Here is a 13,861-nt window from a genome sequence, read left to right on the forward strand (position 1 = left end):
TTTTAGGATAGAATTCTAAACCCTTGAAAATTACGCTCCAGTAATTCCTTCGATTTAAATTTATGTAAAATAATTTATTGTGCGAATATTTAGAAAAATGATAAAAATTAAGTGTGAAAATATTGCAGAAAATTTTAGGATAGTTTTATTCGAGGGAATTCTAGACCCTTGAAAATTACACTCCAGTAATTCCTTCGATTTAAATTTATAGGAAATAATTTATTGTGTAAAGATAAAAGATAAAAAATTTTTCTGAGATTTAGTACGTAGGTAAGTATTTTACGTTACACTTGGCGTAGCGGTGTTTGTTTATACTATTTAATGTAAAATGAAGTGTCATCTTTGAATATATGGAAATAGTATCAGACTAATAGTTAGGAATTTATAATAAGATTAACTAGATTGTGTAGAACACGCTACAAATCCTGTTGGTTCTGTATAAGTGATGTAAAACGTACAAATTAATAGAGCGTTTGACACCATAATTAAAACACTTATGTATAACTGATGTAATACGAATATTTTCAGGTTTAATAGGAAGCTGTGTTTCTTGAAAAATCATATTTTCTTTAAATCATTTAGCCTCGCATAGTTTACTTCTTTAAAATAATTCAATATCGTATATTTCTATTTTCTCTTAGAAATTTTACTTGAAATCTTACTCTAAGAAAACATTCGCCAAGAAAACTTGATGTTTTTAAAATAATTTGATTTTTGCAATTTCAATAAATAACAATTGATTATACCGTATCGTCAGACGTAATAAAAATATTCATAATAAATTCAACACTTGCAAAAATTCGATGATCGATCCATCACAACCGATAATTCGTCAAAAATTGTCAAATTCGAAGGATTGAAATTCAAACTTACGACAGTTTCCCCGATATTTGAAGTGGCGCGTTGCGCGATAAATTCCAAAATTGTACAATATTATACATGAAAGCACCGATGGAATACATTTATACGGGCCAATCGACGATTGGACGATGGCTTCTTTGCGCGATTAACGATCGTGGACGTTAAATCGTCGTCGTTCAGAGAAACTCGCTATCTCCGTTATGTCTCCAGTGATTCACGAGCCTGGGGCGGATAGTTAATTGTCAAGAATTCTCTTCTCTCGGTGTTATGGCATTCCGATAGCCTTCACGGCTCGAATAAGCGCAATACTAAAATTAAACGATAAACCGTCAAGGGTCCGGGCACGTTATCGATCTCCGTTTTAAAGGATGAAAGCATTCGTGGAGAAGCTGCACAAAAATTAAGCTGCGTACACGATAATGTTATTAACATTCTCAGCATCTTACGAACACGAGGAAAATCCTATCAACGAGTATGCGTGGTTAGCGCGTTCAACGCGCAATTATCCTGTATCGAGGATGATTATGAGTTTGAATTACCATGGAATCGAATCACCGAGATAGATCAATTAGCTAACAATCATTTCTTTGGAAATTTTTTGCTATTAGATATTTTCGAAAAAATATATTCCGTACTAACAAGGTATCGGTAACTTTCAAGCTTCAATCTTGAAGTATCACAGAATCGAATTGGATAACAATTTGCTGCTGCAAAGTTTCTGTGCCATTTTTAACTTTTCTAATTTGCTGTGCCGTTTCTTTAGAAATTCTGTATTATTAGATATTTTCCAAAGGATTATGAAAATATTTTAATTGCTCTATCAGCAGTATCAGAGTTTCGTATCGCAGAATTCTATTCTATTTTTTTAACTTCTTGCTTTAGCTTCTGACAATTTTTTCATCTTTTCTTCCATTTGATTCCACAAATTCCGAAAGATTCACAAGTGATTTTTTCAGGTGCATTTCTCTGCACCCAATACTTTTCAATACTCGTCCTTCACTCGCTACTTTGAAGCACATTTTCACCTCTGATTCTTTCCTTTACCTCTCGACTATTTTTCAATATTTTTTCCATTAATTCCGAGAGATTCGCAAACGAACTTAAATGTCTTTCTCTGCACCCAATAATATCTCACGTTACACCTAAACGATCAAAACCAGTGTACAGTGATTGGAAGGTGGAGGATCCAGGCACCGAAAGGGCAGCCGTATAGTGGAATCGAAGAAACGTAAGAGGCCCGTACGATTTTCTAGTCACTTGGTACCTGATGCAACGGTACAAGAGCAACCACGGTGGTAGTAGTGGCCCAGTGATATACAACGCTATCACCCTCGTATTTACTGCAGTGTCAAACCAGGGCGACAACTTGGTTACAAATTAGTGCTTTGCATCGCGCGTCTGGCCACGTCCCGCTCTTACACCGTACTCCCGGGTATATATGTATGTATATTCTATATGTATATATCTACATTGGAGGCCCTTCCAGCGGGCTATACGAGTCTCGTATGTTTATGTTCCTGGCAGCTGCGCCGCAGAACCTTGCCAATATTGGTTCTCAATTTAATGATCAGCCGGTTGCGTGCATCCTTCCCTTCCCTATCCCCGATGCTCAGATCGGTAAAGCCGACCGCCTTTCCAATCGGGATAAACTTCAATTCGATATAACGTACTTACGTGCGTGTGTGTGCTGGCGACATTTCTTCTATCGACCTTAACTGCCGATATTTGTTACCACTTGGTACGTAGGGTACACGTTGACGGATTGTAATTTATTCAAATGCAGGATTGAAAGTGTGCATTACCAGCCGTCAAGGGAGATAAAGAAATTCAATGTTTCGGGTAAATTTACTTATCGATGCTCGCGAAGAATCTCGTGTCTCGTTTAATAGGAGAACGATCGGCCGGGTCAATAATGACCCATTAGCAAATTTCGTAAAAATGACAAGTATCGTCGTTTGTAACTTTGCGACTAATTTATCTAATTTTCTCCAATTTTTCAGTCACCTTTCAGTCGCACAAAAATTCCCTTTTAAAAGATCGCCGATGGGTCACTTTTGACCCGTCCACTATTTCCAGCGCTGATCTTCTAAACGAATTTTCTCACACAAAAACACCGTCCAACACGAAACCACGTTGGAACACAGAATCGACTCGCATAATCTCGCACGCATGAAAGAAGAAATACAGTTTCTTATTTCGGTCTGGGAGGTTTTAATGAGAAACGTCGTTCAGGTTGAGGATTTGTCGAATGTTCCCGATGGTTGCAACATACTCGGAGATCTAGATCACGGGATCGATCGGTCGATAAGAGAAGCTGAGAACCGCTTGCCAGTAGAAGAGGCGATATATCAGCCGCGGGTCAACAATGTTTAAGCGGTATCGTTGCCGAACCCCCAGGTCGAGCGACCCAAGTTCGCTCTCGGTGACACTTCTGGAGTTTCTGCTCTTTGGACGGTGCAAACCAGAGATATATATTATTGGCTGTCCGTGTGGGTACACGTGTGTACACGTATAAAGGTATAAGGAGACCCGTTGGACATATCGTGTACGTTTGGTTGCCGAAGCTTTCAGAGTTATTGCCAGGAACCGTGATACTTGAGGGACGTCTTAAACGCCACTGTGAACGCAAACAGGCCATTTCTGTTCCTTACTCGATTAATAAGTTTGTCACGGTATCTCGACGGTGGCGTGTGAAAATGATCCACGTACTCTTTCTTCGTAAAAATTTCCAGAGATGATTTGAAAATGTACAATTAGGGACGATGGAAAAATAATTATACAGGGTGGGCTATGTTTACATTTTACATGTATGGCCTATTTTAACAGATCGCCTAAGTTTCTTCTCTTTGCACGTAATTTAGACGGTTTCAAAGGGCGTGCAAGATGGAAGATAAAATTATGGTAGCTTAGCCTGTACGAATGGGAGCAGTAGGTATACAGTTTTTGGTAGGTTCGAATTTCGAGACAGGGTGAAATAAATGATATTTAGTTAAAATGCACAGTCATCTGTAGACACGTAGTTTAACTTGTTGCATGCGGTTGACGAGCTCGATGTAAAGCTGAAGAAACGTTGCGAAACTAAAAGTACATAATCATATGTTTCTATATGTCAACATGTACATTGGTATTTCTCGTAAATATGTGACAGTTTTATCTTAGCTCAGTCTATCAACGTTATAAATAAGACAAAGGTTATTTAATATTTCATTGGTAAACACAGTCCTGTTTAGTCGCTTAACTTGTTCAGACACTGTCGAACCTTCCAGATTTGATGTATCAATCAGAAACTTTCGGAGTTATAATTAATTTTGGGTACTTATTCTCATCTCACACAGTATATATAGTAAATTGCTATGCAACAATGCTAATTCTTTTTGCCACTCTTAGCAATCTCTTAAAAATAAACTTTTTCTTATATTTTAGTAACGTCAACACTAATTTCCATTCTTTTGCACTAAAGTGCCCACAAACAAATGTGTGTTAAACAAATAAATTATCGAACTGGATTCTCTGTCTGTGTCCCAACACTAATCTTTATTCTTTTGTACCAAAGTAGGTACTCACCCCATAAAATAAGCAAATCATCGACTGGATTCTCGTTTGAAAATAGTGTTAAGGGTGTACACCACCCTGAGGCTTCTAAAAACAGGGGTAAAAATTTGGGAATTCTTTCATAGATAACAGCTTAACGAAAAGTTTCAATAAGTAAACAAACTTCCTTAAGTTTGCCGCCATTTCTATAATAATTACTTCTAACATTTCAATCCTTGCCAGCGATGGCAGCCAGCAATCAATGTTCTAGCAGAAGTTTCACAACAACTCCTCCATTTTGTAACATTTACACTTCCTAAAAACTGTAGGAAGAAGTTCAAACTTACATTTGTACCTTGCGAAAAAAAAAAATGGAAACTTTTCATTTAGTAAAAGATTCCCAAACTTCGCCAATTTCCAGACACCTCAGGGTGGCGCACCCCCGCAATGATAATCGATACACCAGCAGCAAGCAGAGAAAGCGCGCGAGAGAGAGGGAGAACGCTAAACACGAATGTTACATCCATCAAGAGTGCAATCAGAAGCATTGAAAGACGAACCAATTAATGTTTCAGACAATTACGAACACTTCGAAGTGTTCCAAGTGGACGTTCATCGTGTGGTGAATAAATAGCTCGCGATATAAAAATACTGGGCCCCGCGTTAATGAGCAAAAAAATATCGCGGCCAGCAGCTTTCCTCGGCCAGGGAGCTTTTCACTCGTGAAAAGTGGAAAATTGCAGGAGCGGGTATCGAACCGGTCCATCGTGCCGTGAATCGACAAATTACTTTTCATTGCCGCGATGTAATCACGGATTCAGGTGTCGCCCTCATTACCGGCTGCCTCCGGTAGGAGGGTGTAGAAGGGCGGGCAACAGGAAAGGGGCGGTTTGCCTTCGAGGGTGAACGGTGGAAGCAACAAATTGAGGTTTTGAAAAAAAGCCCTCGCCACCGCGTCGCTTTACTACAGGGAAACCCATTGATTTCCCCCATTCAACCCGTGCGATAATTAAATGCATTTTATACAGTCCTTCGTGTGGTCGGTATAACGGCGAGTAATTAATAGACATTTAAAATTTTTAATAACGCCGCTTTTATGCGTGCCGTACTGAGCGTCCCCCGAGTAATTATAGTCGGTGAATGGATCTGTTGCATTTGACTTTTAATGCCGGCGGATCAAGCAGTTACACCACACCTCGCGACACTTATCAACCCGTTGCTAATGACGAGAGAAAATTTTCGTAACATAGCTTTCAACGGACCTGTAACCGTTTCTTTTTCTCTCTCTCTCTCTCTCTCGTTCTCTTCTCTTTTTTTCGGTGAACCCCGAAGAAAAACCGGTCGAGAAAAGCGAAAGAGCCCACCCCTTACGTGCCTAATGAGCGACTTCAATTTTTTTTCACAGTTTCTTCCCTTTTTTCTTCTTCTTCTTCTTCGTCTTTCACCCTTTCTTTGATTATTTTTTCCGCCTTTCCTTTTTCCCTTTCGTTGGCCACTTTATTACGCTATGATATTCGGACTTGTTGTTCGCACGCGAACCGGTCAGGCGTGAAGCAACGATAAGGATTAATTGGAGGCGTGTTAGCGATGGTACGCTGACAATATTTCACATGTTCAAAGGTGAAAACGGATCCCACTCCGGTGGAAAGTTTACATAAAGTCTTCATTCGGGCCTGCGCGATAAATCAGAGCTTCTTTTCTGCCTGGACGAAGAAAAAAGGCTGTTGACTCTGCGTCATTAAAATTAATGATCGCGTGATCGCTAAACGCGTTTGTGCTCCATCTCTCACCATTCTCAAATCCGGTCAAACCAACCGCCGTGTCCGCGATAAATCACGAAACACCTGCTTCGCAGTAATCGCTATCTCGTTGTGCTAATATTCAATTATGGCTGTTAAGCGGTATCGTTGAAACTGGGATACCTGCGTGGAAATCAGTCGAGAGGTCATTTATCGTCCAGCGAAATATTAAAAGTTTCGTTCCTCCGGGTGATTCAAGATCACGTGAAAATCGGTCGAAAAGTTGCATCGTGATTTTACCCACCTTCGAAGGAAATACTAAAAATTTCGTTTCGAAACCAAAAAAAAAAAGAAGAATTATTCGTAATTAAAATCTAACAGGTGATTCACTACAGGTGAACATCTGAGAAATTTCTCACGTCAACGAGTATCGCAATGCAGTCTATAGATAGGCATTCCAATCCTATTGATGAGAGTAAAATATCGAGAAATTTATCTGAGAAGATCTTAAGCCTCTAGTAGGTATTCCCAGAAGATCGATAGCTACAATCTTGCGAAAGAAGAAAACAGGTATTGTGAAAGGGTGGTATTTTTAATATCGCTGTATTCAGCAAATTTTTCCGAAAGTCCGGGAAATCGAATACTTATGGACACTCAGCTATGCTATCAGCGTAACTTTAAGACCACTTTCAGCACTGGTTTGACGCGCCGTTCGATTCGAGTTGGCGTGCAATTTGTATTTTTCGGAAATCGAGCTGGCTCGTAAAGTCCCATAATTCTACAGAGGACTGTGTACCGTAGCCGTCCAAAATCTCGCTGATTAAATTACTCGCGCCAAGGTTGCGTATCGAGAAAGTGTTGGCAAATTTCATTGGTCGATGGTTTATCATTATGCAGGCAAGAGGAACTTGTTATAAATTTCTCGTGACAACTGGGATCGTGAGATACGATGCTGATGTACGATTAATTATGGAACAGCGATTTTGAGGGGAACATGATTCCAAAGAATTGGAAGGAATTTCGACGAGTTTTCGGGAGAAAGAAGTTAGAGCTGGTTTAGATCTTAAAAAGTAGTCTTCGAGAATAGCCGAATAAGCTCCAAGTTCATTTCTGTCTATTATGTTACACAAATTGGAAAAAAGGATTTAGTGCAATGTAAACTGTAAGAAATATTCAAAATGCCTATAGAAAGGATAAATGTCTACGACAGACGTCAGAGTTTGATGGATCCCGGAAATATTAGACGAAAATAGCTAGCCAATTGCAGATTCTACCATCGAAAAGACTTGGAAATGGATACTTGGCTATAAACTCACACTTCAAAAGCAGCTATCTTTTACGACTTCGATCATTTAGCGTTACTAAAATTACAAAAGAATATCGCAAAATTTTATGAAACTGATACAATAAGACTGTCTGAAAGCCTAACTTCAGAAGGAAGCTCTTATCGTCCAAAAATAGCAGTGTCCATTATCTCCATTCGTTGCGACACTAAGATTGTCGCAATTGAAGGAATGCAGAGTTTTGTAAATCCGAAAAGTTACGCTCGAAAACTGCAACGAGCTCTCCAGACGACCTAACTGCACTTGCGCGATATTCGAAAGCTATCAGAGCTCGAATGTTCGCTAATAAGAGAAAAGAAAAGGGACGTGAACGTTATTAAGCGAAATATTGAATTACGACGAAGAGAGACAGCAACGTGGAAGAAGCACAGTGCGATATAAGAACGATATGGGGAGTTGGGTTGATATCGAGTGGATCTTCTGTCTTGATATAGACCACCATGAGCGAGCTGGGCCCAACCAGTAGGCCTTAAATCTTCCTCTCACCGGGAGGGCAACCGGTGCCCCTCGGTACCACCTAAAATATCCTCGACCTAAGGTATCCTGATCGAACGTGTCCACCACAACTGTTCTCTGTAGCCTACAAAATCGACGTTCCCCACCTTTAAATCATTCGAGCCCAGCTAGGTGTGCTGCGACATGCCCAGTAGTAGGACTTCCGGGAACGACTACGCGCTCAAGTGATTTTACTGTCGCCTTTTTAAAACATTGTCGGGGGGGGAAAAGAATCAATTCTCCATCGTGGGAGCTGCTGGCGCCTGTTCACGTTGCATACTTTACCTGTGGACTCGTATCGAGCGTACAAACATCTTCTTGAGCCAGATGGAAGAGAAAAGTTTATGTGAAATTTGAATCTGTAATTTTTTCAGAAGATGGGAATAGACATTTGAGTGTACCATTTCGAGTCTTACCTGTATTTCACTAGAATGAATTTTGTACTAATTTTGAATTAGTTTGATTCTTTGAATGTTTTGTTGTTCCCTTCGTTCCAAGTTTGCATTTGTTTTCTAAAGGGTTGAATATCCCAAGAAGGCCAAAAATGGTAATGAAAGCTAGGGCCTTGGTCAACGTCCCAGAAATCGCCATCTTTAGGATTTCAGAAACCACCGATGTAGAGAATGTAGTTAAAGAGAATTAAAGCGAAATTAAGGAAAGAAACATCAAAATTAGTATTGAGAAACATAGTCTCAAAAATTCAGGAGGAGACTCCAAATTCTCCCGGAATTACAGAGAAATTAAGAAAAGAAACGTCAAAATCCATATTGAATTGCTTACTCTCAAAAGTAGCAAACTTAGTCTGAACTGAATTATTCCCAACAACCTTCTTTAAGATATTTCCTGTCAGACGGACAGAGACTCTCTAGTGACTCGTTGAAGCCGTCGAAATCGCGGGGAAAGATAAACGAAGGAGTTTCGTGCAGGTGTCAACGCGATGTTCCTCAGGATGGTTGCTGTTGATCAGGTGAGAGAGAACTTGGTCCTTTTTGTTTTAATACGAGAGGGCCAATTTGTCGTGAACACCGTGTCGCGGCGGCACGCTCGCGTTGCATGCTCCCGCTTCCGTTTTTTCGTTCCTTTTCCCCTGGTTTCCTTCGAGTTCACGCAAGCCGGCTGACAAATAAGCCCACCGTGCAGGCGCGGAACGGGCGAACGAACAAATAGCTTTGCGGCCGGGTGTCAGAATCAAGATTATGACAGCGCGTCGGGTATAAATTTGAAATTTAAGAGAATTCTACCTTTAGCGGGGCGCTACGCTGACCGCGCCCCCCTGGCCAAATGCCGGTACTACGTAAATCACGGTGATATGCGGGTTCGCCCAAAATTCCCGGCTAATCTCGAAATCAAACAGCCAGGAAGGACATAAAAATGCTTTATCGCCGGAGACCGAAATACACCTAAGCCACACCACCCTCTCCCCGGGCTCGGCGCACGATCGCCTTGTTCGAGATGGGACACCAATGTAGCACCACTATTTTCTTTACGAAAGATGGATGAGATTTCGTTTCGCCGCGTTCAAGTTACTCGAGGATCCGATTCAGGGACGAGCGTTTCGTGCACTGTTCCTGGCGTGTCTGTTATCTCCTCTTTGCCAAAGGTAATCCTCCTTCTTTACCCTGCGATCAATGTACGCGATTGAAATTTATCGAGAGGCAATTACTCTTTGACATTACACTTTTTCGCTACATCCGCCCTGGTCTGTATACGCGAGAATTTGATAAAGAGTGCGATTCTGATTAGGTTCGATTTTGATGGGACGTGAAAAATATGTAATATGCGCCTCTTTTTATCGCGCTATAGTCGTGTTTAGGGGGTGAGAACGACCCTTAAAATTAGGAGCGAAAACCCCGTTTTGTTGGATCTCTTGGAAATTAGCGGAGTTGAAGGGAAACGTTAAATGTGCGAAATACTCGGTTTTCTTTTTTTATTAGAAATGTCGTTGTGTAAGAGAAAATTTAAACTCGCAGCTACGAAATATTTTTCATTGGTAAAAATTGGTCAATATTAATACGTTCAGAATTACATTGTCTCTAGATCTCACGATAGTGTCTTTATGTCTAGGAACACTCCGTGTGTATGTGTAAATGCCTTGATCTACAGATAGCGAAATGTAAATATATATGTCACGAGACGCTTAGAAGGCTATTAATTCAACTTTTTCTTTTTCTAATTTATATTTTCTGATTCGATCACGATTAGTTTGGATATTTAATTTATACTCGAGACTCGTATAATCATTGATTATTAGAAGTGTTCCTCTTTCGTTTCTATAGATCCTAATCGTACAACTTTCTACCATTACTTCTCGAACATTTTTGCATACCTTTTCTAGCAATCCGCCTGTGGTTAACAGAATTCCTCTTATTAAAATGACAATATTGAAAACTTTGCAAAAATTGCACGGTTCGTTTTAATTATTTTTGGATCACTTTCCAAGCCTATCTTTTGACATCTTTCAGGCAAAGTAAAAATTCAAGCTCGAGGAAAGTGTTAATAAAAATAGTGTATTTCTTATTTCTAGGTCACATATTTTTCATATTTCTGAAAAGAGTAAATTTCAGAATTAGAGCGACAATCACGCAAATTAGTTATGCAATACATAAGAAATTTTGTACAACAGCGTTCTGCTTGAAGGAAAGTCCACGAAAAGGAACGTCACAAGTAAGCAACGATATACACGGTGTATCCGAGATTATGGTACAACGAAAGTTTCTTCAAATTAGGCTTCCTTTTACAAAAAAAATCAAATCTGCAAACTCCCTCTATGTGTGTATAATTGCTACTGTTTATTCTCGACTAATTAAAAAAATTAAAAGGAATTAACAGACATTAGAATCCCGCTTCGTTATTCCAGTCACGTCGTTATCAATTTTTACAAAGACACAAAAATTGTAAAAAAAGAAAAAATTAGCAATGGAAAGTCGATTCTTTCGAAGTTTTGGCGGTAGAACGATTTCGGGTACACCATGTATTCGTTTTACATCACTTACGCGGCCAGATACGATCTCGGTGTAAGCGTTGCAGCGATTACGCGAATATCAATGACTTTTGGGAACAACCGGATGGATTCGAGGGAAGTATGCAAACAAGAAGAAATAATTGCAATCGGATATTCGGAGGCCGAAGAGGGCCCCGGAGGTGTATCGTATCGGCGGACGGTGGTTATTGACGACCGACCAAAGCAGTGGCGATACATTGGCGGACGAGCATAAATTTCGCCCCCCGAACTGACCGTTGCGTTTTTCGATGCGTCTTAAATTGCCTGGCAACCGTATTCTCGCGAGAGCGCGTCGACCAACCCCGAGAACGCATGAAATGTGAGGCGACGCGAACATTAATCAATGTATTTATAGATAAAGACCTTTTGAACATAAACTGAAACATTTCGAAGCTATGGGATTCCTGTACATGCTGATTTTATGCGCACAGTTTCCCTCCCAGTAAACGACAAGAACAATCGAGCTGTTTCGCGACGCTATAACAAGATATCCCATTTGAAACTGTCCAAGCAAATTGATCTTTACACCTTGCGAATGTTGTCTTGAAACTATTTCTCCCAGGTGTCTTGTCGAATATTCAAAAGGGTACCAAATTTGTAAAAAGGAACCTAACCTAACCACGTCCTGTTTTCTTTCGTTAATTGAAATGTTATATCGTAACAGCATCCCTTTTGTCGCTATTAATGCTCGTCAAGTGAGATTCAAAGTGTCTGTTTAAACGAGAGCACCTCGTTGAAACTGTCGGTGAAACGTTCCTACGCCATTTGAATTTGCCGCGTTGCTTCATCACACAGTTGCAATTCTAATTTTAAAATGACCATTTTGAAAATTCTTGTGAGTTCATTAATAAGAAGTATCATGTACCCATTTTGCCTATTCGTCCTGAATTGCTTCAAAAATCGACAGGAACCTCCTCTAAGGCAGGAAATATATTTCTGGCGGAAGTTCAAGTTTAATCAACTTAGTTTAGAAGTAAATTAAAAAGTCCCGCAAAACAAAGTGTTTCTGTTGTATGAAATCCTGAAACCCAGTAGCTCGTTGTTGACCCTTAGCTGCCTACTGTGAAAAATATTTGTTCGTTTTTTTAAATATTAAATCTGTCTCAGCAAGGTGCCCTGTAAGAATAAATATCAATATAGTTCTATCTTTGAAAAAGTTTGCACATTTCTCGCACCTCGATTTTTTCTATTAGTAAAACATGTCAACAAAGTGGGAAATACAGTACTTTTCTCTATTTGCTTTTTGTCAATCTTGACCAGAGACAGAATTTACACCACTACTACGAGTACGTACGTCGAATGGTCAATTTCCTTGAAAACGGTCGGCTGGATGAGAAAAAAATTGGCAGAAACGAAGAAATAGAGGCGACAAATACGGCGTTCAAGGCGAGCATGCACAGAGAGGAGAGAGAAGACGTGTGTGGCGGTACGGCGTTCCGTTCACGCAGTGAACCCTTCGAATCCCATCGGCATATTGCCATAGGCCGCGCGGTTGGCTGTGCTCTTATAAGGCCCCCACGGGCCCATAAATATCGAATTTTTATTTTGAATGGGAAAACGAACGATCGGTCGATGCCGCGCGTCCCTGGCCCACACTAAATCAGCGTTACTTTATTAAGTATTACCTTTAGTTAACAGATACTTAATCAAAAGGTGCACGCCGTACGCCACTAATTTGACTTTGGCCCCCATAAATATTCGAGGACCGGCAAGCGTCGGCCCTATGCCGCCGCCGCGCAGCATCGGCCGAAACCGGCGCGCTGCCCTCGAAATACCAGACGCACCCGGACGTGAACACCGACAGAACGACGGATGAATGGGCGACCAATGGCTTTGTACCGATAAAATACTCCTGTAATTAAATGCGAGGCGGCAGCATTTGTTTCGTTCTCTATGCGCGTTCCTATCCTCGTGCTACTATCGATCACCGCTTTTCGAAATTTTCAACGGCCACCGATGGCCCCACCGTCCGAACCACAGTTTACTGTTTCCACGACAAATGCCGCTTCAAATTCTACGGATAAAAACGCTCATTCTGTCCCCTCACGACTTTTACCCTACATTCCGAATTTATCGCTCGTGATTTCGAACCGGTGAACCTTCCTGCACGGTAATATCTGTTAGACTGTGATTATATCGAGGTGGGGACTCCTTAATTGAGAAGATAAGGTTAAGGAAGAAATGTTCTACGAAGCTGTCTCAACATTTGCTAAGCGGTAGGCGAAACGAAATTCGAAAGAAATGTACTATAGCCACATTAATAGACCTCTTCAAATCATATTACGTGACACCAAAAAAAAAAAAAAATTCGATTGGTCCAGTAACAACGGAATTATCTAAGGTGACTACCTTAGGTGGGTCGCCCTGTATAGTCTAGGTAAGAAATAATGCACCATTTTTCATATACTCTTAACGGTAATATCTGTTAGATTGTAATTATTTAGAGTGTCTTAAATAAATGTTTTATGAACTTGTTTCAACAACCACTAAAATATAGGAGTGAGAAAATTACAGGTTTATTCGTAAAAAATTGAAGGTACCTTGCAAATTTCTAAAAAAATGTACTATAGTCATCTTAATGGTCTCTTTAAACCATATTATGGGACTTGAAACAATTTCGATCGGTCCAGTAACAACGGAACAATCTAAGGTGACTGCGTTAAGTGGTTCGCCCTGTATAGTCTAGCTAAGAAATAATGCATAAATTCTTCAGATCTGTAGGTGTTACTTTCCAATCGTCTCAATAATCCAAGCGTACTAGTTATAATACTAAAAGTACTTTAAAACGAATGTTTGCAATAGCGAAATTAAAGAAGGATTACTGTAACCGAGTGCACTTATCCCATTGCCATACTATACACTATTGCTGCAGCCAAAGCAAAGGTGGCTCG

This window comes from Habropoda laboriosa, unplaced genomic scaffold, assembly GCF_001263275.1.
Source record: "Habropoda laboriosa isolate 0110345459 unplaced genomic scaffold, ASM126327v1 scaffold120, whole genome shotgun sequence".
In the NCBI taxonomy this organism is placed as follows: Eukaryota; Metazoa; Arthropoda; class Insecta; order Hymenoptera; family Apidae; genus Habropoda; species Habropoda laboriosa.